Source organism: Pagrus pagrus, assembly GCF_965226575.1.
Source record: "Pagrus pagrus genome assembly, chromosome: 14".
NCBI classification, from domain to species: Eukaryota; Metazoa; Chordata; class Actinopteri; order Spariformes; family Sparidae; genus Pagrus; species Pagrus pagrus.
The window spans coordinates 21824790-21852651 of NC_140198.1; the positions used below are offsets into that span (position 1 = coordinate 21824790).

The 27862-nt window shown below is 40.4% G+C and overlaps 1 long non-coding RNA gene across 1 annotated transcript; it reads right to left on the minus strand.

Moving 5' to 3' along the window:
• Nucleotides 1-11138: 11138 nt before the first annotated feature.
• On the minus strand, nucleotides 11139-27251 carry LOC311269374. Its single transcript, XR_014624085.1, has 4 exons — nucleotides 27158-27251; nucleotides 26880-26945; nucleotides 11680-11764; nucleotides 11139-11494 (listed from the first exon to the last, which is right to left on the minus strand). It is a non-coding gene; the product is annotated as an uncharacterized lncRNA (long non-coding RNA).
• Nucleotides 27252-27862: the final 611 nt, after the last annotated feature.

Consider the following 27862-nt stretch of genomic DNA (forward strand, 5'->3'; position numbering starts at 1 on the left):
TTCACATTGACAAAAGAGTTGGATTCCCTCGCTGGACTGTTCATGACTGCAGCATTTCTTTTCCAGCTCAGACATCAAGTAAAGTATATTTGAAAAAATAAATCATTTGCAATATCGATTAATTTTTCTACTTTTACATCTGCCTTGTGAGTTCAGTTATGATACGATCGCTTAATGGAAAAGAACAGTTAGAGGAGCTTGTAAAAAATTATTAAACACCTCCATGCCTTCCTCCTTGTGTGTGTGTTGCACTGATGCATTCATTCATGCCAGTGTTTATCTCAACCACACATGGTCCAATGTGTGACTATTATTTTTTCTGAAGAAAAGCAAAGAACGGTCCATTTTGACTATCATGTCTACTTCCATTTACTCATAGTCGATGAAATCCGAGCTGCGGCTCATACAGCCAGCTCTCGTTTCTTTTTATCTCCGGCTCTGGCCCACAGTTTGTTTTAGAAGCCCACCGTACGGCTCAGGAAACACAATAAGAGCTTCTTACATAAGAGGCCCACAACTAAGAGAAAAAGTCATATTCCACATGTATAAATGCATGTAGACATACTGTGACATAGCACGAAGAGTATCACATATAATAGAAACTCAGGACACAGGAGTTAGCTGACTGACACATTGGACTTTTTCCTTGACACAGACCAGACTGAGGAACTGCAACTTTATCTTATCCACGCTTAGTTCAGACACTCTTACTCAGCTTCTTGCATCAACATTACTAATGAGGGAGCAGAGTTTTTCCTAGTCCCGCAGCACTCTTCTCTCTCTGTTGTCAGTAAATGTCCTTTTGTTTCAGACAAATCACCAGCCTCTAAATGGAATTTTTTACAATCGCTCTCTCAAAGCTGTGACAGTACTTAAGGGGCTGTTTTGACCTCCGGCTCTTTCTCATCACCAAGTTGTCTCTATTTATCATTTGTCTTCAACAACACCATATTAGAGTGAGCCAGACAGTAGACAGACTCGTTGTTTTTATACGCTGCCCTCCGTCAGTTCATGAACTTGTTGAGGTTTTTAGTCATTTATAAAATTACCGAGGCTAACTTGTGTGGTCAGTCAGCCTGAACTTGCGGCCAACAGACTAAAAACAGCATGAAATCCTTCTGATCTGCCGTTTCTGGAATATTATTCTGTCTGCAGACAGACATTGAAACTCCATTCGAGCAGGCATCTCCAGTGATGTCATTAAACAGATGCACACACACAATGATGTACAACCCTCCCCTTGTTCTGTCTTTTGTGACTTATCCCCGTCTCAGTTTTTCCAGCATCGTGTCCACCTGACAGTCTTGTTGAGTGGTTTAAAGGTAAGGAATTCACAATTAATCCCCCTGATCAGGGTTGCTCTAAAAGCGAGGGATACAGGGATGACAGCTCTTGAGGTTTTCTCATAGGGCTGGTTTGAAATGTCTGACACATTGAACATCCAAACCTGGCACTCAGCAAAATCTGAAGAGCAGCGTTGACTTGCGTCCACACCCACAATCAGCGCCGACATGAACACGTGTTTCAGTGTCCTTTTCACCCGATTCTCATACTTTGCACAACCCTGATTCCAAAGAAGTTGTGAAGCTAAATAAAAACAGCATTTAATCATCTGTAAAAACTGTGTGGACTGACAACAGTTAGTTTATGAGCCCATGAGGTAATATCCTTTACACAATCATGTGTTTCACAAAGTGGGGATCCTGGACCCATCCTTGCTTGTGAATGCACACCCAATCATGATACTACCACGGTTCAGCAAATTCTGTTTATTTAGATTTTACACAGCATTCCCACTTCAAATATGGTTTACACAACTGTTTTTCATTTCAGGGGGTACAGTGGTGAACAGACGCTTTCTGAGGGACAGGGGCGAAAATGATAAAAAGGGCACCAGCTGCATATGGTGGGGGAGCAGCATGCAGAAAGTTTTTGATGCATTTATGGTGAAACAGTTCAAACATGTTTTTTAGCATGCAGGGCAGAATTTATGGTACTGCACCTCATTTTCTCCACTGCAAGGGAGGGAATTTTATCACATTTTCTTCATTTCAAAGTGAAAATGAAAATTATTACCTACTCAGCTTCATGCTGGTGGCAAGTGGAGTGAAGCTTTGAAATTCCATAAAACATTTCTGGAGCTTCACAGCAAAACAGCATCGCAGCATTCTCCTAAACAACTGAAGTAGAGTGGGACTGATTGTTGTAACAAAACAACCAAATTGATTTGAAAAGACGTTATTTACCCACTGCAGACATGATTACAGCTTAAAAAATGGTGCAAATAATGTCTTTTCATATCAATTTTGGATCTCTGGGCTTCTGCGGACTTGGATGACGCTGGATGTCTGTTATTTTAGAACAAGTCTCCATCTATTTTGGTTGTTTTGGAGAATACTGTGAGTAGATAATGACTGGATTTAAATTTTTTGGGTGAACTTGTCCTTTAAGGCCAGCCATTAGTACACTGCATTATGTTTTCTCCACTGGAAGGACAGAACATCCAAGAAGGAACTTAACAGTGTTTGATCTACCACAGAAGCATCCAAAAGGGCACTTTTTCAGCATTTCTTCATTTTTTTTTACTTTCCACAGTCAAAAGTGTCTTAATCAACCAAACATTTGACCACAATCCAGTTTATTTCCTCTAACCCTAACCAGACCTTGCACTCTGGCCTGAACCATAACTCAGTGGTACCCCTTTCCTCACGCTCAGCCTTATGTATTCAGCAGTGTAATGTACACAGTGGTGCTCTTTAACTCATCATGTTCACCTTTTTTCATCACTGCACTGTTTTACTGTCAATCTAACTCTGGTAAGGTGCCAGCTGGCTGCTGGCTATAACACTGCACACCCCACCTCTGTTGCGATGACAGACACATTCATATTTCCAAGACTGTGTGTTTGGAGAAGCACTGACAGGGTGTGCACACACACGTATTTTCCGTCGGAGGGAGGACGGCGGTGATGCAGCCTGAATTAAAGCAATTGTTGCAGACATGGAGTACATTACAGATGACCACTGTGTCTTTATTTATTTTTAAATCATTCATATTTTCCTACTATTCAAAGTGTGAATTTAACTGTTTCAGTCCCTGCATCCAACAACGATCACCTGACGTAACTCACTAGCTGTCACTGACCTTACCCCACTGATGGTTTCAGGTCAGTGATCAGGATATTGTTACACATGTGAGCCACATGTGTGTTTTTCATGAGTCACTGCAGGCTGACAAATCCCACGTGCAGCTTGTGTAATAGGGCGATGTGCTTCAAAAATGTTATTGCTTTCCTGAAATAGATTAGCTTGTTTTTAAAACCGATGATTAAAAGATTTTGACTCATTAATCTACATTCTTCAGCTGTCAGAGCTCAAAGCTGCAAATTCATTGATTCTCCAAATTGGAAAAATATTATCATCATTATACAGTTAATATGTTCAGTATGTTTGATGCTGAATAAGTTAGTTGGGTTTTTTTTTTTTTTTTTTTTCCTCATAGTGAAAAACAATTTTCGCAGAATTTGGTGATTTTTAATTGATTAATTTGAAGGATTTCATGTTCCTTCATGGGTTGAGAAAATCCTCCAACATCTTCAACTCAAACACACTGGATTATCTGGAAAAATGTGTTATAATGTGTCATACAACTGATACATTTTGTTAGCACAGGAAGAGTTGACATTTTGTATATATGTAGAGGGTGTTGGGAGGACTGCAACAAAACATGTTCTTTATTTTATTTAAATTTATTGATTAATTCATTTGCAGCTCAGGAAGTAAACCCTTAAAATATGGCTAAAAGTACACACATCTAAAACAAGTATAAAGCCCGCTATGACATCACCCACTGGTTTGTGGACTTCCATTTTGCAGCCTCGAATTTGGCATTATGGTCGTCGCCATCTTAGGTTTTTGGAGCCAGAAATGACAATATTTGGATGAGAGCTGGGCACGATATGGATATTGGGTTTGACTGAGAACCCAAGGACACACCGTAGTGGCAAACTGTCAATCACAAGGTGGCCACGCCCTAAAATAGGGGCATCCGATCCTATATTTTACTCTAAATGGGATCATAGTTCACAAAATGAACATCATGCTGTATTGAAAAAGACTTGAAACTAGGAATCGAGAACATAAATTCATAAGGAAACTGTTTACTGAGCTAATAAATCAAGTGAGACTTCAAGTGAGGTTAATTTTCTCATAAGCTTACATACGATTGGATTTCTTTTTGAAACCAGTGGAGTCAGCCTCTGCTGGCCATTAGAAAGAATGCAGGTTTAAGACACCTCCGCATTGTCTTCACTTTGAAGCTATGTCCATATTTTATACAGTCAATGTGTGAAACTTCTTTAAACATTAAATGCTCAATGTCAAATATTCAACATTTTAAAACAATAGAGAGGCATCACTGTGCCTTTACTTGACAGGAATGTGACCTGAATAAACTTACATTAGTGATTATATAGTGTGAATGAAAGATTTATCAGAGAAGGAACTGTTTAGTGTCTCTCTTATCAACCTAACAATTACTAATAGCATAGGCCTGCTTCATAATAATACACTATGAAGGCATTAATCATCATCATTTCTATGTAAACATATTGTACTTGAATTTACCTAACACATGAGTAGTGTTTGAGTATATGTGTATTTCCATGTATGTAATGAGGAGCTGTAGAGTTCGTGTTGACAGACAGATTGATGGATGATGTCTCCATAACAGATCGGAAACAACACGTGATGTTTAGGGTTGACTCATAGTTTCCCTCTGACAGGATACAGCCTCATTTTTTCATGTGAATGCTGGATACTGTCTTGTGCAGTGGAGCTCCCCGCGAGACAGAACAGGGACCACATACTGTAAAAACCAGATGGAAAGATGATGTGATAGTGAATCTTTTTTAAAAAAGAAAGAAAAAAATGTTGTTTTAAGAGTGACTCAAGCTCTGATTCATATTATACACAGAACAAAAACAAAGGACCATGCTTGTTGTTTTCAGCTGGTTAGATAAACCATGTCAGTGCCTTCCACAGGTCAACAATGAGAGGGAGCCGTGACAGGGACAGCCAAATTTAATTATTTTTCTTATCTTTTTTATTTGATTGGCTGCCAGTGGTACAGAAGATACAGTAGATACAGAATTAAACTCCAAACTCAAAGACTCCATTTCTAAACCAACATTAACCACTGTTGCTCTCGTTTAGCGGAGCGGAGAGAGGCACTGAGACGAGGCACTTGAGAATGTGAATAAATTCACTTCCTTTGGATTGTCATGGAAAATCCAACCAGTCCTTTACAAAGAAATCAACAGTCCAGCAGCATTAAAACATATACACCTTACAATCCTCCCACCTTTGGCCAATAAAAAAGTCATTCATACATGTAAATTGCTAGAAATTGTTAAATTGTAATTGTTAAACTACTCCATCGACTTCACTGCTAAGTCCAATGTCAGTGTTTGCCTAAGTTGCGTATTGGACCATAATTTTCTTCCAAACTACTTGTAACGTCACCAAATCAGTTAAAGGTCCATTGTGTAGGATTTAGTGGCATCTAGTTGTGAGGCTGCAGATCGCAACCAACTGAATACCCCTCACCTAACCCTCTCCCCGAGTGACTTCTAAACACACGAAAGAGCCAAACAATCTAAAACCAGTGTTTGGGTTGACTGTTTTGGGTTGCATGGTGGACTCCATGGAGGAGGAACCACTCCCTCTGTAGAGATAAATTAATAATTCTAAGGTAACAAAAAACACAATGATCTCTAGTTGTTCCAATCGTACACTAATGAAAACAGAATGATCATTTTTGTGTTCCATTTCTACCCCTAAATCCCAGGCACTGGACCCGTTTCTCTCTTCTGCAGTTGTGAAAAAAGCCTTCAAGTGTCTAATCTCAGCAATATATAATTTTGCACAGTGAAGCTCAAACACCAAAGTGAAGTCACAATAGGCAAAGCACATTGAACAAAACTTGTGGTTTCAGTTGTGGCCAGTTGGGGGGGAACCACTTTTCTCTGCTCAATAACAGCTGAATTGAGCAGCATCCAGGCATCAAATCTGATTTTAAAAAGAAAACTCCATTGTTGTGGTTTCCTGATATCCCGGAATCCACTCCTTATTCCTCACTTTCTTGAGAGACTGTTGAGCAATCGTTTACTACCTTCCCCATGTCTTTTCATGTTGTCAAAGGCAATCTCTAGCCTGGCGTTTGTTTTTAAGACTGACGACGATCAGATTCAGTTGTGGGTGGTTAGGTAACACAAGAGGGCCATAGCACACAAGGCCAGAACAGACTGGCCCAGAGCAGACTTGGTCCCGCTTAGCATCATTATTGAGTCACTCTGAATGATGAAGCAGAAGTGGGAACCATAAGTCTACATCTGGAGAACAACCGAAGCATGTGGCCAGGTCTGATGTTATACTCTCAGCTTTCACCTTTGAGTGTTCAGTTTGAAAGCACAGTGATACAAAGGCTGGTAAGACTATCCACGTAAAAGTCGCCTCAGTGGGGAAAGTGATAAATTACTTTTAAATGATTCACATCTTAAACTTTATGCAGTTTGGGTGATCAATGAAAGGTAATGTTCCTCAGTGTCGACACTTAAATCTAGTGCAGTATGCACCAAAACACCAGCTCTCATTTAACTGTGCTAACAAATTACTTTTAAATGAGCCATAAAGGACAACTTTACAGACCCTAGAGGTGATTAAGTAAATACATTATAACGTTCCAACCATGTAAAACTAAGTGGGGGTATTAAATGTTGATTAAAAGGTTCACTGCACTGTAATCACAGAGGAAAGCATACAATATTTTCTCACTTGACGTAGAGAATGTCAATTTCAGTTTATCTACTATGGTTATGAGATTTCTTTTACCAAACCAAATGCAACAGAGTTTTCAGTGTAACTTTCTACCACTGTCGACACCGAGGTCTGGGGATTATACAAAATAACGAGAACATTGTTTGTGGAAAGAAACTTGAGTTTCTCAAATGTAATTTTTCAAACTATAGACATGGATAAACACCATTAGAGGTAAGTAGAAAAATATGACTTCATTTTTCTTACTACAAAATATTTTTTGTTATTATTCCAAGTTGAAAAAGTCCCATTTCAAAATGAGCAGCCCAAGTGCCAGAATAAAATGCTGGCATATGTTACTGCAAACCACGGACACATTCAATTGGTACCTTTCATGCACATTGTTTCAACATTTCTACAATATATGTCATAACCACATGGTGTTTCAACATTTGTAAGCCTGAAACCACTGGATATCTTTGACGAGATGTCAGGACATTTGCAAGCTGTATTTGTAGTGGCAGAACCAGATGTTTAAACCTGACCCTTTTAGCAATTGCGGAACAATTTACAGCTGTGTTTGTGGCGACAGAAGCAGGTTAGCCAACGCGTCTTTCACAAACCCTAATCAAGTGTTTTTTGTTTTTTTTTACCTAAACCTAACACAAGCAGTTTAAACCAGTGTGAAGTCTCAGCATATCCATGGTTTGCAGAAACATGCACTGCCAACATGTATTTTGGCAAATGTGTTGTGATTACATATTGGTAAACCACAGTTTATTCTCCATCCTCTTCAACATCTTATGACCTTTAACCAGTGCAACACACAGTAATATCAACCCCTTTTTTAGCCCCAACATCATACCTCCTCTGACCAAACACTGAAAATGACAGTCCATTTATAAAGTTTACAAGCAAATATACACATGCCTGAGATCATACTCCATCCATGTCACACCAGGTTTTGTTGCAGGTAGTGTGACATTTCTGTCCAGTGAGGTCATGTGAGTGCAGGAGTGTATGTGAGGGGTTCCAGGTTTATTTACTGTGCAAACAGAGCCTTCTCATTACTACAGCATGTTTCCACTGTTTGATGTAGTGAGCGCTGTGCCACACACAAAGTAAACATTTGTGAGACACACACACACACACGCAACACAAAACAGAAACTCTTCTGTTTTCGCGTAATTGATCAACTTTTATTGCCCTCATTGAATGCTTCATTTTGTTTTTGTTTGGTTGTTTATTGCTAGGAGCTGGATTTGTTCTCCTGTTTCTGTTCTTTAATGAAAATGCCGTTGCTGTTATGAAACTAGTTACCAAACTAGCATGCAATAGTGTGCAGCGAGCACCCTGCACAAAGTGAGCAGAGGTCCTCACACGGGCCAAGCACAGCTATCCAAGTGTGACTTTGAAACAAGAGGGATAGGCTCACCATCATAAACACACGCAGACGCCTGCAGGTTACGTTCATGTCTGAGCCAGCCCCTTCTCAAACACAAAGATTTCTGTTTGGCAACAGTAAGTGGAATTCTGATGGAGTGTCACTGAGTTCAGATGACAAAGTGCAAGAAGTGAAAGACAGAGATGGGAACCTGAGGCTTTCTGTCATCTCCGACACACGAGGGACTTACCCCATCCAAGTGTAGCGGAGTGTGTGCATGTGGTAGTAAGTGCTTCTCAAATCAAAGCTGTGTCTTATTATTTCAATGTCACTATCAGCAGAGTCCTCATCGCTCCCTATAATTCATCTTTACACCCCACAAGAGCGACATCAAGCGCGACACAGGGTGTCACACCGGCTGCGCTCTGCAGCGAGCCAAACTGTTTGCAAATTGCAAACCGATATAAACCAGATGAGAAACAATTAAGTGTCGAACTGGAAAGATGCAGTGTGAGGTGCTGAGTAAGGCTGCCTGAAAAGCCCTGACTTCAGCGTATTCTAATCTTATGAAGCCTGCAGAGCTCTGGAGAAAATTAACACAATACATCAGTACATACTGTTTTCAAGCCAGTTATGGGTTTCTTGCCAAATTACCATTACTTTCTGATGGTTTACAGAACATAAATTCATATCTTAACTATGACTTTTGCTCCTAATTGAAATTTAGAGCCAATCCGTCTGTGCTACCTTTGGCTCAGCAAGAGTTAAGGGTTTTATCCAGACCAGCGGTGTGGCTTTGCGTAACCTTCTTGCCAAACTGTCCTCAAACAAGATAACAGCTCCTTCCAGCACAGTTCTCTATCTAACCCTGATCTCTGTGGAGGTGGAGGGAGCAACCAAGAATACAAATCTCTCCTTTGGGGGGATTAGTGGAACACCACAAAAACTAAACTCATGCAACAAAACGGTGCCAAAGCATCCTGCTTTTCAGTTTCAATTAGAAAAAGCTTTGTGTCATTTTTCTTCTTGTCTCCTAGGGGTGCTTTGGGCTTTCGCATGCCTGCTGTCACTCTCTTCTTCTCCCACTGCACAAGGTTATGCAAGACAAGGGAGCAACATGTCAGTCCTGAGAACCAGGCCAGGACCGAGTGGGCCAACTGAGAGTCTGCTCAGTCCTCTTGCCGCTATTACTCACAGGCTTTTTAAGATGAAACAGAAGAGAGGGAGTCATAAGTCATTCCTCTGTTATGTTGTTCCCATTGCCTCAGTCCATTCACATGTCTGCCGCTTTTATTCTCCTTTTATCTACCAATTGTTCATTAAGGATGCACTGATCTAATATCTTGATCTGAATCAGTGCCAATACATTCCTTTTGAAGTAGATCACATATCTTATATGATGTGACCAATGTGGCTTACTTGTCAGTGTCGTTATAAAATTCATTGTTTCCACCAGCAGTTGCACCAGCTCATTAACGCTTGCAGCTCGCTCATAATCGAGATGATCTCACTGTAAGCTCTCTCCATCCTCCAGCGTCTGTGTTTTTTTCCCCCCACAAGTGATTAAAGGTAATTGATTGTTTACTGCGGTTAAATGACTCATCTTCCAAATAACGGGGAGCTGATACAATGAGCCTGCGTGTACAGGCCGTGCATGAGAGGCATCCCATCATTTTAACACTTTTCTCTGAGGGGGAATGCGCTATAGTGATGACAGGAGTCAGAGTGCACTATTGCCAAAAACATGTCAATCACTCACCGGCAGTTTGGCTTCCACATTGTCATCACCCGGAGAAGTAACACAAATGATAACAATAATGTGAATCTACAAAACAAAATGAGAGGATCATTGATTAATGGTTACGTAAGACTTAGTCTGGTTTTGATATTGTGGTTGCACCATTGTCTGCACTTTTACCCACAATAACTCTCGGGCATTTATAGTGTCATTTTTGTCTAGCATTTGATAAGGGGTATTAGGGTTAATGTTTACAGAAGACAGCCAAGGCTGCAGGCATATGCAGGGATTAAATGTAGCGTATTTTAAAAAGAAATCCTAGCCTCGAATACCGACTCATATAACATTGGGCCTGCTTCTACTTGTTTAAAGCAATTTTTCCCTTTAAAAAAATGTGTCATATTTGGCCACAAGATACCATAATAACATATGCATATACCACAGTGACTGTAATATAATGCAATCCTGTATAAACCTGCTTTACAACCCTAATCTGATCCCCATCACGGAGCTGTAAATCAGCAGGTCAGCAGTATCGTTGGACAGGACATGAAAGCAACAACGTCATGAAGAGGGGGTCGAGGCATGTGAGTTCACAGAGCAGAGAGTTATGAAGTTTGGGTGGGAGGACGGGGCGGGACGGGACGGGATGGGCGTCCAGCAGCCGCAGGCAGCTGTATATCAAGGTCTGACCTACATGTCTCAGGCAGACAGACGGAGGAAACATTAAAAAACACCAGCTGTCTGGATGCTTGACAGGCAGTGAGGTTCCTACCAGCTTTGTAGTGGTGGAGTCCTCCTTATACAACCTTCAACCTTCACCTGGTTCACCAACACTAAGTCATAAAGCTCCACTGCAGTATAAAGTTTGATGGGTCAGTGTTTCGCAAACATCACCTCTGTGTTGCCTGAGTGATAACATTTTAGGCTGTTTGTTAAATTGAAACTTAAGCCATTATGTGTTTTTAGCTAATGCAAATGATTGATGTGCAGATTTTTGCTGTTGTTGTTTAAAGCAACATTATGTAACTTTTACCTTAAAATAACAGCTTCAGAGTCATGCTGATGGTACAGTGTCTTGCAACAGTCCCTTAAATCTTTAAAAGGTTTCTAATGAAGCCAATGTTATTTTATTACGTGAGGATGTAAAATAAATCCAAGTGAGAAAGTAAAGAAAGAGTTACAAAGTGAGATTTCCATGTGTTTTTCTATTTTCTATAAAACAGGTCTAGGTGCAATACATAAAGAGCTGATGCGGGAAGACAACGGGTGGTGCCTGCTCAGGCTTGTGAGAGCTGACCAATCAGGACATCTTGGCTTTTCGGGAAGTGGAACTTAGAGAAACAGGCACTAAAACTGAACATTCAGGCAGAGGGCAAATAGAGGTATATGTGACATGTAAACATTTTGTAGTGGACACTAACAATCAAAGTGTGAACCTGAAATGAGCATAATTTGAGACCTTACAAGTAGTCAGATCCGTGGTTTTCACTGTGAGGACACAGGAGGCGGAGAGTGTTGAGGTAAGTCAACAAACCTTACTTGGGTTCTGGAAATCTGTAAAAAACAAAGGAATTTCATGCTACATAGTCACCACACTGCCCTCTCGCATACTGATTCTATTTTCTCTGCACCATGTGTGACTTTGTGAGGCAGAAAGTAGAGAAAAAAGTACAAAGAGAGGTGTGATTTGTTATTCGACATGCTGAGACAGGATGTTGATGTGACTGTGAGTCACTTACTGTAAGGCTGTGTCAACTTCTTTTACACAAACAATGGAAACTCGTGAGTTCAGGACAGGGGAGGAAAGGGCAGATCAGGAAGGATCTAAGAAAAAAGGAGGCAGACAAATCTGAGAGTCCTGGACAGGCAAAAACACAGAAAGAAATACTGATTTTTGGTTGTGTATGAACATTGGGAATCGCTTGTATTTATAAAAGACATTAAAAATGTAAATTAGCCTATGAAGACTCAACACATTTCACATTTGTTATTCTCAGAAATGTTCCTAATCAAAAAAGTTTCCTGAAGCATTTCTTTTCTTGAGATGTTTTTAAATCCCTCTCATAACAAGTCTTTATTGTCGAAACATCAGAGGCTGGAGTTATATCAAAATCTGAGCAACATCTGCTACAAATTCAGTGGGCACTTCAATAAATTCTTCAACTCTTCTAACCTGTCGCAGCTGAAACAAAGAAATCAAAATAATTCCCTCCTGCCAAATGCCGAAACATAAATTGAAATAAGTCTGAGCGCCTGAAGCCAGCGGGCCGAACCAGTGTCTCATACTCTGGAGCCGTTTCGTCTGTGTGTGTTTTGGCCAACCTCGTGACATTTTTGCCAGCAGGAACTGAAATGTGAAAGACGTTCAGAAAAACACAAGCCAACAATTTGTGCCATGATATCGTCATGCAGGCATGTAAGGCCCATGTTCTGCACGGGGATCTCCAGTTTTAACTGAATTGCTTTGTGATTAAATTTGAGGACGGCTCCGGAGCTTTCATGTACGGCTCTGAACCTGGTGATTTCCAACTTCCTTTAAAAGGTACCGATCTGAGCTCTCTGGCCCTCGTTACAGGACCTCCTGTGAAGCTAACAGTCTGGCACTTGTTGCCATTTCAGTTACATGACAGCACTTTCCTTCTTTCTCTTTTTTTTATCCGAGGCAGTTGTTCTGCGAGCGCGTGCCCCGAATGTCCAGTTAATCCGCTCAGACAATCGAAGCAGGAAAGTGGGCAGAGTGGTAATGGAGTAAACTTGTAACTGCATCGGAAAATACACGACATGCGTTCACTCGTTGGCTCGCTGTGTGTTTCCCTTGGCCAAGACCTCATGCTGCGTTGTCCCATCAGGCCATTCCTGTCTGAAATGATTCCTGGCTTCCTCTCCTCCTCTCTCAAGCACACACACACACAAGCACACACACACACACGTCTGCACTATCGCACACAACACGGCTCTGTTTCCAGCTTCATGTGCGTGAAATGCTGCAATGTGTTGACACAAAGTCTCACATTTGCCCACACAGAGATTCAATCAGTTATGGGGAAGATTTCTAATTAAAGCCATCAACCTTATTACAGTATGCACTTACACGAAAAGATAAAAATATAAATTAGATCTCATATAAAAGCCTCAGGAACAGGGGAGGTGCAGAGAGATCTGGTGAACGGTGACCCGAGGGAAACGAAGAACAAACCTGAGTCATCTCCGGAGCAGCACCTTATAATGAAAGTCAGCACTTCGGAGTGACTCAGTGATAACTTGCTGAGTCGGGCATTCCCTGATGATGTGTTCCTTGAAGGACAAAAGATCGCACACCTGTCTAGCTGCAGTTCATCACGCAGTAATTCAATTCTGAGACCTTTCAGACCCGTTCCAAAAACTTTTTTCCACATTAGGATTTCATGGTTTTGATCTTCTAAGGCTGAAATATCAACGTTGCCAGAAAAGAATATGAGATTAATTTTCCCTCCCCTAAAGGTGAACAACTGCCTAGACTTGTATTTCCAGCATTTAAAGCACATTTCTTTGTCAATTGGGTGTCATTTGTTTTATGAACCACCTCAGGATACATTTATTAAGGAGAATGTTATCAGCAACACAATCGGCAGAATAAATGTTGGCAGTGTTCGTTTCTGCAAACCGACGGATTTGTTGAAACGTTATGTCCTGATCTCTCTTCAAAAATATCTGGTTCGGTTGCCACTAACACGTCTCATTAAAAAGACCTGCTTTTCAGCTGCAAAGTGTCTTGACCTCTCTTCAAAAATATCTGGTTTGGTTGCTACTGACACAGCTGGAAAATGTCCTGACGTCGCGTTTCAGTTTTGATTCTTGACTCCTGATAAGAGAGAAATTAATCCATTTAAATGTGTTTTTCATCCTCCTTTCATACCAAACTAATTTGTTGGGAAACTGAGAGGAATTATTTTTTTCCTCTGATCTCTTTGACTTTTGTCGCTCCTCATTTCCTATCAGTCATCCACAGCATGTGTTGTAAATTACTCATCAGACTGACTTCCCATTCAGGCAAATATAAATAATAAACGTCTTTTAAGCGCTACATAAAAAGAGGTGATGATGAGCGAGAGGTTTTGCTCTTCTCTCACCACTCCCACTCGTTTAATCTCTCACTTGTGGTGTTATTATTGTGTCCATGACGCTGAAGCAAATAAAGATTATTAGAAGCAAACATTAGCCGTTCTCTGAAACCTTATGGTCACCAGAAGGGAGCAAGGCTTCAAAGCAGCTGTTGCTGTTTGTGTCCTCATCTGCTTTTGTGTGTTTACCTTATAATGAGTCATCATTTTATAGATTTTTTAATTAACTCATAAAAGTATAGTAATAATGGATCAGTAACCACACAACTGAGTGTGATTATCATGCACCTACATCAGTGTAACAGAACAGAGCAGAGTGGCCTTCCTTTTTTCTCTTTCTCAGTCTTGCGCTTTCTTGTTTTTGGAAGAATGAGGCATGTGACTATGTCTCAGTGAAGTGATGTAGCTGGATAAAAATGTTTTTCCATGTTACAAACTAAAACAAATCATTAACAAAATTGGTTGGGTCATCCATCTTTTGAGAGATTCTGAAGAGATTATGTCTTGTTTTAAAAATGAAAGTCATTATCTGCTCCCTCCTCTGACAATGGAAAGTCCGATAGGTTCATGAGTTCTGTTACAGCATTCTCCTGAACAACCGAAACAGATGGGGACTTAAAACCCCATAAAATGGCTCCATACAGCTCGTCTGGCCTAATCCAAGTCTCTGGAAGCCACAAGAACCCAAATCGATTTGAAAAGATAATATTTACACCCTCGACATACGGTCAAGATCATGCTGATGATGAGAATGGTGCAACATCATCTGTGAAGCTCCAGGAACATTTTGTGGACTATGAAACTTCCCCCGACTTCCCATTGGCATGGGGGTGAGTAGAAAATGACTCCATTTTAATTTTTGGGTGAATTTATCCTTTAATGTGATTTTGCTGCATCGCATGTAGTCTAACTGAAAAATAAATGTGCAGAAGCTAAGACGTGTCAATTATCTGAGCCACTTTCACCAGCTTCACCCCTCATCTGATCGCTGATACTTTCCAACATGTCAGCGGTCGGACTGGTCCGTCAATAACGTGCAATACTCTTCGCAGCAACAGCCATCGTGTGTTTCGTGTGTGCGCATGTGTTCTCACTGTGAATGGATATTAATGCATTCATGTGACCCTTAGCCCAGTGGTGGGTTTCCAGTTGGCTGCTGGCGACGGTAGAAGCCAGTTAATCCCTGCTCCAACCCAAACACCCATCCAGCTGCTTATCCAGGAGGAAAAACAGGAGTGTGTGTGTGTGTGTGTGTCTGTGTGTGTGTGTGTGTGTGTGTGTGTGTGTGTGTTGTCTGCCCTTTTTGTCCTTTTGAGTCATGCACTTCCAGAGGAAGATGACCAGTGGCTCTTGCCTGTGTGCGCATTCGCACGTCCATGTCTCAAACAACTCGCTGTCAGTTAAAACTAAGCTGGACCTCTTGTGAGAAAAGAGCTGGCGGCACTGGAGCGTAGCTGACAGAAAACATACATGTGTCCCCTCCTGACTATAACAATTAACACCTCAGCTCTGTGTCGGCGGCAGTAATGAGAGCAGAGGAAAAAACTTATCTGATCATTTCCTGAAACTCTCTATGTGGGCAGCTCCTTTTCTCTGGAAGTTCACTCATTTCCCTTGGACTTATTTTCAGAGGAGTTTAGAGGAACTGGAATTTCAACTTGTTGATTTGATAATTGGCGTAATTAAGACGTAGTCAGTTGTGCCAGGTTAGAAGTTTTCAGCCATGTTTCCTGTTGCTTCTCTTTTTTCTTTCTATAATGTTCTCTTAAATATTCACAGGATGTTTATGAACTCCCTGTTGTTTCTCTCTAATCACGAATAAGGGAGTCCATAAGAAATTAGAACCATGAGGATGATGCAGTGGTGCCGTAAGACAGTTGTGCATTTCCTTTAATTGCAAAAGAGAAATATAAAGTGAAATAAACAACAAGATTCAAACGCCTGCTGTTTCAGCCAGTGACGACCTCATTACACAGTAAATCAATCAAGGCTGTTGTTTATGAAAGCTAGAGGAAATACATCCAAAACTAATAACCACATCAGGCTAACACCCTCAAACTGAGCAGTGTTTGTTTGTTTGAACGTCGCTACCCATTGCTCACTCTGTTCTCGCCTTCCCCGCATATCATTTGGTACCTCCTGCTGTTTGGAGATGATGTCCAACACTGACGTCCGCTCTCACTCATCCAGCAGCTCTTGTGCCACTTCTCTGGGAGCAAATCACCCCGTGTTTGGCACAGACCGTGAAGCTGGAGTATGAGGCCGCAGGGGATGCCAAAGAGTCACAAAAGGTCACGTAATGAAATGTAGACACGCAGTCTGCTACCAGGCTGTTACAAGGGAAGAGGGGCAGCTGCCAAAGCGTCAGGTCTTAAAGGTCCCATATTATACTGTTTTTCATCAATTTCTCACAGCTGTCAGAGGTCCAACAACACTGTATTTGAAATGTATTGCCCCAAACCCATCCGTGGTCCTGAATTTCAGCTGTCTAAAAGTTGCTCAAGTGAGTTCTACTGAGAGCAGCTGTTTCTGTGCCTGCACCTTTAATGCTAATGAGCTCCATCTGTCAGCGCCTGCCTTGCCTGCTACACGCCCCTCTCAGGGAGAGGATGCCGCTTACGCTAGCGGTAGCATGCGCTAATGTTTGCGTTGGATGTATCACTATGGCTCGCCGAGATGCTGTCGTTCAACTTGTTGTATAAGCTTAATAAGCCAACACTAAGGAATTTGTGTGTTGTCCACCATTACATGAGACACTCCCCACTCCCCAACACAACCACCCGGCTCCCATCCCCCACTGACCTGCAACAGGTAACATCTAAAAACAGCTAGCGAAAGCTGTGTTTGTCTCCAACACAGTCTCCAAACTCTTGGACACTGTTCATAGTCTCTGTCTCCAGTCTGCACGCTTCCAGACTTTTTACTGTGACAACCAAGCTCCCTCGTAATATTATTAACATTAAACTCGCTTAGCGGACCGAAGCGGAGCTAACTAGTTAGCCAATTTCAAGCTGACTTCACCATACTCGTAGGCAACTGTAAATACTATCAGAACGCCCCCGGTTCGGGTATCTCCGGGGAGAGGGGGGAGTGTTTTCGCGCAGAGGAGCCCGGCCTATGCAAATCACTCCTGTCGTTGCGTAACGAAAGGAGCTGAATCTGAACAGCCTGTAGGAGCCTCGTTTTACCAGTGGGAGCTGCAGAGACCATGCAGGACTCGTTTGCTTTCCTCATGCTGGGAGTTGGTAGGCTCAGGGAGGACCAGTTCATATATGTAGAGACCAGAGAAAACGTGTTTTTCATAATATGGGACCTTTAAATTCAAGTTTCCTTCTCTTTATGATTTTAAGCATTTCCCAGTTAAACTCCATATGGTTGTTCTCATTATCCCCAAAAAAAAACAGAGGGGAAGCCCTCAGCTCCAACTTATCCTCCAGCACCAGCAAGGGACCCAAAGGCTCTCATAAACACACATACAGCACCAACATAACAGTCAACATAACCCTAACCCTAACCTGAGTCCTTTAATCAGGTGGTGTTTTGAGCTTTTGCCATCCTTTCTATCTTCATTGGTAACATACTCATCACATCAATTTGTGAGATCCGGGAACACAGCGTCATCGATACAACGTAGTCCACTGGGACAAGAAACATAAGCAGTAATGTGATCCAAAACTGTTTAGAAAATACACGTCATCTGAAATCCCTAACTGCACTGGTATACTATGTGTGATAGGTATGCTTGGTCAAAGTCAGACCTGGCTGAAGTTGATCTGAACTTTTTTCTGGCACAAGTTCATCTACTTCCAAGGTGCATGGAGAAGGAAAAACATTCCAAAGAGGTGAAAGTGTTGCTGAGTTCTGTGGACAGCAGACATATTCTGTTGGTCTTGATCTACCCTTCAAAATAAATGTTGCTAACCTGTTTTTTTTTAACCTGTATGTATGTCAGCAATGTGGCAGAGTTCCCAGATTTCAGCACTCAGTAAGTACAAGCACAAGTATAAACTTGGAACCTCCCAAAGCTGTGTGGCCAGCCCCCTCCTGTTCACACTGTACACCCATGACTGTACTCCCAGACATCAATCCCACTTTTGCTCTGAAATGAGCATGTATACGCAGGTTTTTTAAAACACAGGTAAAACGGCTAATAATCGTCAATTAACTCCTTTCACATTGCCAGTGGACGAGCTTCCCTTTCTGTTTCCTTTCCCCTTGTGTGTCATCACGGACATACCAGAAAAACAGGGAACGGCAGAAAGCAGCTGATCATACACCTAATCAGACCACAACCTGAAGACGTTTAACTTGTTTTAAAAAGTCTGAATCAATAATATTCTGAGATAGACACATTGTTTTTTCCGGAGCTGATAATCTTGCTTCTTTGTCATCTCTTTCAAACTCAGCGCCAACTAAAGGACGTTCAAGTGCTGCTTGACAGAGACGTTTGGAAAGATATTAACAAGCCAGCGGCCTTAACTTCAAGACACATCATAGCATCGTGTCTGAAAAGGAGAGTAAATTGTCGTGTTCACCGTGGGTCTTGTGTTCACAATACAGCCGAGCCGAGCTGGAATCGTTAAATACGCGTGACTAATGTAGTGTCAAATTGAACCGGGAGTAAATCCTGATAAGATACATTTGCATTGCTCACAAAAGCCAGATATTGGTGTGCGTGGGTTTTTTTGGCCGGTGTGAAAGGGGTATTAGTTTACTTTTTTGGGGATTTTTTTGTAAACCTGTATAATTGTCTGACTGTGTTTCAGCAATGTCACAATGTTCCCATATTGCAGCACTTAGTAAGTACAATCTTATCACTATCAACAGGAATGATGGCCAAAACCACAAAAACTAATGCGACTGAAAACAACAGCATCAGTCGTTTCAGCAAATGCTTCAAAACAACATGTTTACGTTCATTATCCTGACACTCCGGTCAAAAACACGGAAGAGTCCATCCAGGTCACGAGATACATCCAGCTGTGATTTCAGCTGGACTTAACCTTGACAGTCACATGTTTCCCCGTCCAATTCTTCAGAATTTAGCCTGAGCAAAAGTCATATTGACAAGAAGTTGGGAATTCTTGTGAGCCCTTAGGGGAAGTGTTAGACCGAGCTTCAGCAAATGACCAGAAAAAAATGTTCTCCCTGACCTCTCTCTCTTCTATGCACTGCCTCCTGTTTGTGATGGATGAGGTCAGCTCGGACCTCACAGAGAGACAGACTGCTGCTGCTGAAGAAAAACATGAAAAACTGAATTAATTTCTGTGTTTAGAGAAATGTCACAGGAATGAAGGCTTTTGAACTGAAGCTCAGTTGTATAATTGAAGACAGCCTTTAGACAACCTACTCCTTTCTCCCGTCTGTCTCACCATATGGTGCATAATGATAAGTTATACCAACACACGAGTTGTCAACAACTGCACATGAATACACAATTTAAAACATATTCCCATATCTAGGAAAGAATTCCCTTACACACTAAATATTGACTGTAAACTCAAGTAAGACAGTGAACTAAAACAAATATGCTGCTGTTTTATTGTCCTCACCACAAATAAAACATATAGGCTGAGTTTGAACCAGACGAAGAGAAAGCCAGTTGTCTCACTGTAGCTACCGGCCAACTCTCTGTGGGTCTTTTGCTCCTCTCCCATGTGAAATCATGAGATTTTTCTTCAGCACTGTAATCCCGTACAACACGACAGAATAGCTCATTGTTTGGAACAATAGCTGAGTCACAAGCTCATAGTGTGCAGAGGCCAGACAAGCAGATATAATCCCCTCAGGACCACAACTGGACCCTATAAACTAGTGAGCAGTGGCCCTCAACACCACTAAGAAGCTTTTCCCACGTTATTAAGTGACATACATCTAATGTTTGTTTTTTGTTATTTTCCATAGGGCCACGCTTCTGACCAAATCTAAATCCTTCACTGTTAAACTTTTAAGACTGACGTTCATTTATGCTCAACGATTAATATTGATTCACTTTTTTTTTTTTTTTGAGGATTTAGCTCTTTATTTCTCGCTTTGTCAGTACAGCATGAAACACATGAACAAAGATGCCTACAAATACTTACATCCCTGACAAATATAGCTCTTATTCTTTATGTTTTTTAGAACTTACTCTCCACACATACACGCGAAAAAAACAAAAACACAAAAACAGACGAAAAAGAACAAAAAAAACCCCAGAAGGTTTACACAGTCAAAGTACCAAGGGGGATCAAACACAGCAATACGCCAACAGCACATCAAGATCTAGGAATGCATCCTGAAACCTCAGTCCATGCCAGACCACAGAGACCACTCCGGAGATCCCGGGCCCCATCGTCTCCAATATGTTCTAGAAAGGGGTCCCAGATTTGAAAAAACTTAAATGGTGATTCACTTTTAAAGTGTCACTGAAGTGTGTGAATTCCCAGAGGTGTGATGATTAAGGGTATACTATGCAGAATTTTCTGTGTCTGGACTCATCCCAAAATTCATCCCGCTCAAACATCACTTATGACCAACTAAAAGTATGCAGTGGTGTTTGCACCTGAAGAAATAAAATACAGGCAGAAAGCCTGTATTCACCTTCTGCAGGCGAAGCATCCACTTCGGCTGCATTCTGACAAAATCTGAAGGGTTGCGCAGAGGTGTGGGTGTGTTTATTTGTGTTTTCGAATGCAACCGCTGTGAAACAATCAGAAAATAAAGTTTTATTTCTGTGATTCATTGCTTTGTTCTCGCTGACGCCGCTCCCTATACTCATGTGCTCTCTAGCGTTCCTCATTCATTGAGGCGGAGGGAAGTGCCAAATTTTGACTGGTGTGTTTAAATCCAATTAATAGAAATAGTTAGACGTTATTCAATATTAATTTGCAATATCTGTTTTACATTTAAACTGCTTCAGTGTTTCCTTTCCATCTCATTATCTCTTAGTTATGATTGGAGCAGATGTTTATTATTTTGTTATAAAACTGTCAGTAACACGGGGTAACACACCGTAAATGTTTAGTTCCCGTACTTTTGCGCCAAAGACTTTGAAATGTGACATCCTCCAGAGAAAGATTTTATCTAACAATCTGCTTTTGAAAGTTTTGGATCTGGAAAATCATGACATCTCTTCGCCGAGGTTGATGTTGTAAACTCTCACACAGCTGCAGTCCTCATCTCTTTGCTCAACAGAAAAAAACAGACTGGGATGGAAAAGTATTTTTCTCCCACAGTTTCCAGCTCCCACGTCCATCAAGGTGAGAGGCATGAAGGAGAAACTGAAGAGTGGAGGTAAGGAGGGTAAGAGTAGATGTAGGTGTGATATATTCAGGATTATGCCAACGGCTTGTCAACACTGTGTGAAGTGTGTGTTTCTGCCATTCCCAGTAGATGTGCAAGTTTGTCTGTGCCACGCAAACTCACTATACGCTATATGATCCCCTGGCACATCCGAAGGCCTTATTTGTCATCTCCCTTTCTCCAGTGTGTGTGTGTGTGTGTGTGTGTTGGTTTCACTCAAAGCTCATCCTGGACTGGAAAACCATGACCACAGCTCATGGCACAGCTAAACAATGACTACATCTGGATAAGCCCTACAAACAAAATAACATGGCTATTATTGTGAAAGGCTTTTTTGTGGTGGGTGATCGATCATGCCTCAACACTTTTTGGATTTGAAAGCTTCCAGCAGCTTAGAATAAAAAGCTCACCACATGACTGGAATGTTGAAAGTCATCTGATTTTCCCTCTAAGTTTGTTTCTCATTAATAACCTCAGATATTAACAATTTAGGTTTTTTTCCCCTTCAGGAGCGTTTTGTTCACAGGTGTTATGACTCATCGGGAGCAAATGTTGGCAGGTGCCGAAGTATGAAGGGCCACATCTCAACCTCTTCAGTTACGAGTCCAGTAAAATATTTCCATGGGTAAATAGTGAGAATAGGTCTGTATAACAGATGTATAGGTGTATTACAAATACAAATGTAGAGAGGAGGAAAGTTAGAGTGAATGACAGTCAAGCACACTTACAAAATCCAGAGCGGATCAGAGTGGAGACTGCTATATTTCAAAACAATGCACACACTTATTGTACTAACTTCACGTGCCCATACATATTATTCCCCTGAGGTCTTGACTCTGGATAGGCTTATGAAAACAAAGAACCATTCACGTTGCAATCAAAATGCAGGTTACACACATGTCCCAGACAGTAAGGCATCAACACCGGGCCACTTGCCACCTCTACCTTGCTGCAAATCAAACTTGGCGGGTTAAATAATTGATTGCATCTCCTAATTTGGAGAAAAGCTTCCTAAATCCTTAAATCCCGTGTGTTTCTTCACATGGCTGCAATGCAGGGATCAGGTTAAGTGTTTATTATTGGATTATTATTGGATTGTCATTTTTAATCTCTCAGAAGGACAGCGGTTAATGTTGATGAGGATGATGCTTGCAGTCAAGGAATGAGGTTCAATACAATCAAAAGAGAAAAGAAATCAACTATATATATGAAACTCACAAATCACCATTAAAGGGGCACTATGTAGTTTTGGAGAAGATATTCAAACTCAGACTTGTGATATTTACAATATTAATAATAATAATTATAATAATAATACAAATTCAGAAATATTTACTTTTTCCACAACTGAATCAACAGGCTGTTCTGAGAGAAAAATAAGGTCCCCAGAACACCTTATTAGAAAGGTGGCAGGGTCCGCCACATATAAACAAGTAAAACATGAAACTTTGTTGTCAGTTTTTCAGTCATGAAAATGAAAAGAGTTTGTTAAATTGGTTTGTCAATGAAGATATTTCTCCTCTAAACAAACACATAGTGCAGCTTTAAAGTTAGAACTGTTCTTGACCCTGAACATAGAGATCATGGTGGCAAAGGACCTGAACACTGTGATTCATTAAACGAAAAAAAAGAAAAAGGTTGACAATGTACAGACTAAGTAGACACGGCAGTAGCCTGGCCATAGAAACAAGCCGGGACATGCAGAACAGGCTTAGTTTGCTTTGTCATATACGAATGGTTGAGACAGAATTTCACTTTTTACTCCTGTAAACTGTCGCAGTCCTGGCGCCAGACCCTGAAACTGTAGATTTCTTTATGTTGCAACTTTACGTTTCATTTCCATTTGTTGCCAAAAACATACCTGGAGATGTCCTGACTTCCCTTAAAAAATACCAGATTCCTTAAAATATCCAGTGGTTCCACATTACAAATGTTGAAACGCAGTACTACGGTCACTGACTTGGCAGTGTTCTCGCCTTACAGTCCACCACCATCCCATGAATGTCGGGTCATAAACATGCAATGTAAACGTGACAGGACACGTTTTGTTGAAATGTCAATAGGGTACAAGCCTATGTACATGTCCGTGGTTTGCAGAAATGTTAACTGCCAACATTTTATCCTGGCGACTGGGTCGGCATGAAATAAATTAAGATCTGAGAAAGGTTTTCTTTGAAAAAATAAATATTTCTATCCTGGGTTTATCCATCTCCCGATCCTCAGATACTGCCCTTTCTATGTGGGGGGGAAAAGTCAGTGTTCAGTATTAGCTGCAAAATATATTGTAATTGTCATAAACTAAGAGAAACAAGCGCTGCACTAAAAGTGATAACTCTAAGTTTTTTAAATTGATTTATCTTTCAGTCATCATAAAATGCAATCATGCAATAAAATGTAATTTAACTTTAGCAATAGTGTGACTTAAACATTCATGCCAATGAAGCCTGTTGAATTTAAATTATATATATATATAACAGAAAACATTATTGGAGTTATTTTTACCAAACAACCAAAGCAGGCTGTTTTTTTGTTTGATAAATTGATCAAGAATGATTATGATTGTTGGTTTGTCTACATGCAGAGCCTGCATGTCAGGAGCCATCAACTCCCATGTACACTATATACGAAGCCTTACAATCGGACAAAATTATGTTATATTACACAGACTTCTCTTCTAGATTGAAATGGAAAATGAGAACCATGCAAGTTTTTCTTTCCTATTAAGCAGCACAAAAGTTATACTATGACGTCTTTGAGTCAATGTGCCTTACTTGATATAGCGTGTCTTGCAATGTGACTATTGCTTGTGCGCACATTGCGATGTGAATATATAGTGTGCACCTCTAATGCATTAATATATATCCAGAGGGCTTTACAATTTATCTCTCATTCACATCAGTGGTCGCACACTACTATGCAGAGTGCTGCTCATAGCATTAGGAGCAATTTGAGGTTCAGTGTCGTGTTGAAGGATATCTTGATATGTGCACAGATCAAACCACCAGATCTGTGATTAGTGGACCACCTGCTCTACCTCCGGAGCCACAGGAAGCCCAAGAACACAAAGGATGCATCGCACCTCCTTGTTGAACATGTGACAGCCTGCCAAACATTTCCCTCGCAGGAGATCAACTTTCACAGAGCAGCTTGGAATCATAATCCTCATTGTCATCGTCATTATCAAAATTTAATACTGCCTTCATAAAAAACATGCCCCCAGTCACTTTGGCACATTTATTTGACTCTGCTTATTGTTAAAACTATAAAGCTAAGAGACCATCGCATTGGTTCAAACCCAGTATTAAAGATTGAACATTTTTGAATACAGACGTTTCTCAGTAATACTGCCATGCACTTTAGTCACACATATACTTTTGTCTTTTCTCCATTACGGTTGTGTCCAACTCTCCAGCTGTTCAGTATTATATGCTTATTCATTCCAAGTTCCAACCAAGCACAGTCTTCACTGATGGGGAGATGAAGCATGAATTATTGTGTATGTCAGTTCAACACTACAGGGTTTTTGATAATGTCCTGGATGGAGACCAGTCAGAGTATAAAGTGGCAGAGATGATGCTCATTAACCAATATGAAAGTGACTTTTTTCTTCACTCTTGTTCTTTATCTCCTCATTTATACACATCAAACACTGTCCAAATAATATGACTATTAAAACCAGCGATGTCTCATTTCTGCTCAATTAGTCACCTAATACAGCAAGTTCTGGGATTTGAGAAAGCTGCAATATTGAGGCAATCTGATCAATCTGGTTTTTAATGAGCAACGCATGTCGATTCAAACTACATTTGAGCCCTCAAGACGAAAGACTCTACAAGCTTTCATTGTGAAATGTGACTGACCCCATGCAAGCCCTGTCATGTACCCTATGTGGACTACCGCCCGTGTGTGTGTGTGTGTGTGTGTGTGTGTGTGTGTGTGTGTGTGTGTACAGCAGGTGAGGACTGGTCCTAACTAACTGAGCCCCACCCAGCTCCACATAAAGGAACCACTTATACAGCTGAGACGTTGATGTTGAAAGAACACTTTTAATGACAGACAGCCAGAAGAAAAACATAAAGCTGCTCACGAGCACTTAAATCAGTGATGGCTTCAATGCATTTATGTAACTTTTCTGTGGAATTCACGTGCTTGAAAAGCATCTTATTTCTTTTCTGCTGACGTGTTTGATTTAAAAAATACCATCATTTACAGTTGTATGCTTTATTCTTCAAATATTGCATTAAAAATGTAACTTAAGTAAATATGCGAGAGTATAATCAGAGAAATGTACTTAAAGTATTAAAGTAAAATACTCAATGCAGAAAAATGTCCACTGTGACTGTTATACTATTATATGTTATATAATTTGATTATTATTACTTGTACATTGATGTAAAATAGTGATTTTAATGCAGTAGTGGTTGTAAGTAAAGAGAGAAAAAAGAGAAAGGCCATAACAATTAGATGGAGCCCAAAGTACAAACCTCAAAGTAATTATTGTATTAATAAATAATTAAAAGGAAAAGCATCACATCCTCACATTTCTGGAGCTAGAACAATTATATGGTTTTGCACGAAAATAGCTGAAACCATCGTCAAAATGGTTGGTATGAAATGTTCTGTGAATCAGTTATTTAGTTAAACAAGTTATCAATTAATCGACTGTTTCCGCTGTACTTGCAAATACTGTCGAGTAGTTTGAAAGTGCAATATGTAAGAACTTTAGATTAAAACATTAAAAAACTAACCAAAGTTATCAAGAGAATATGAAGACAAGCTGTCAAACCGTATCTTGACTTTTACATCATCTAAACCAGTAAAGTGGACCCACTGTCTGCTCTCTGAATATTGTAAACACAACTTTATGGAAAATCCTATAATGTTACCATGTCCTCAAAAACTGCTGTTAACGTCTGTTGTACACATTGCCTGCGCACATTGTTCTCAGCTCTATATTTGCGATTGGAAATTTAAAGTTCTTACAAAATTACTGAATCCACTGAAAGGTTGCTGCTGTTGGACTGCTCCACTGTGGCATTCAGCCTAATGAATCTGCTATCCTGCTCTTCCCCCTACTGTACATCTATGGGATTTCAGCCTAACACTATGTATATGTTGTATATGTCATGGGCTGAAGTTGCTTCTTCTCTACCCTCCTCCAGTACTTTACCACCTTCCTTCTGACGTCCTTAAATCTGTTTTTACTCGATTTTTTTCATTCATTGTCACCCCTTAGATACTAAAGACAACAGTATTTCTGACAGCCTGGAGTTCAACAATATTGGCTTTTTGTTTTTATTTGTACATATTCGGTCAAATTAAGCTGTAGAATTTTAATTTTATTTAGTCATTTATTGGTCGGTAAAGTGTAATATCTGAATTGTTTAGGCAGCAATTACGATCCAGCTGATTGGTCTTGGATTTTTCTTTTTTACTAGGCTATAAAATTCAGGCTGTTGATTTGTTTTCTTTAATTCAGGATCAGCAATCCAATTAGCCCCCTAATTATTTGCATATTAAACAGGAGTAACCACTCTATAATCTCAGTTCATTACCTTAGGCAGTCTGTTTACAGTCAACAGTGAATCCAGGCTGCATGTCAAACATACTGAACAGAACAGCTTCCACACCGACCCAAAGAGAAGACAACACAATAGCAAAATAACAACATTACAAAACATGTCATTATTAAATCATTTTCACATTGGGTTTTTGCATTCAGGCATGCTTCTTATAGTCTTTGTGCCTTTTAAGAAATGTGTCTTTGTCAGAATATTTACATCTTTTTAATTCTATTGAAATTCTAGTTTTTTTTTAAGAATGACTCAATTACTCTGCTATGGTGCTGGGCAAAGAAAATGCTGCTGGGCTCTTCCCTTCCTCTTTTTCCACCTGGCCTTTCTACAATGAGCACTGTTTTTCCTATGCTGGAATACTGCGGTAATATGGTTAAAGACATTCATTTAGTGATATGCAACATGTAATCTTGTCAATAAATGCCATGAAATTATTCTGACACACAGAATCCCTTCAAGACAGGCTTGGGCTGGTGTTGGATATCATCAAATATCAAGTTATCTGCCATCAAATAATTGCATATTATGCAATATTTTTCACAATATCGAATATCGAACAGCTGTGTGATGACCAAACTGAGAAGAACTGAATTTTACAGTGTTATTTCTGACCTAGCTCTTGAGTTTAGAGGGAAGGGGGCCAGTGACAGCTGGCTACACCAAATATTGGAGGTATTCTGTTATTGTTACAGTTCTGTCAGTAATTATATATTATAGATAATATCATCTATATCGTTATTTGATATAGCCTTGTGTGACATAACATTTTGGATATCGCCCAAGCCTATACTTCAAGACACAACAAGATTGGGTAATGGAGCCGGATTCAGGTGATATTGTGCTTTAACTCTGCACATTTACACAAACAATTTACTGAAATTAGCATGAATAAATGAGCACACGGTAAACCCATATCTGAAACTGTTTCTTACTAAGGACTATAATGTGTGTGTTAGTTTACT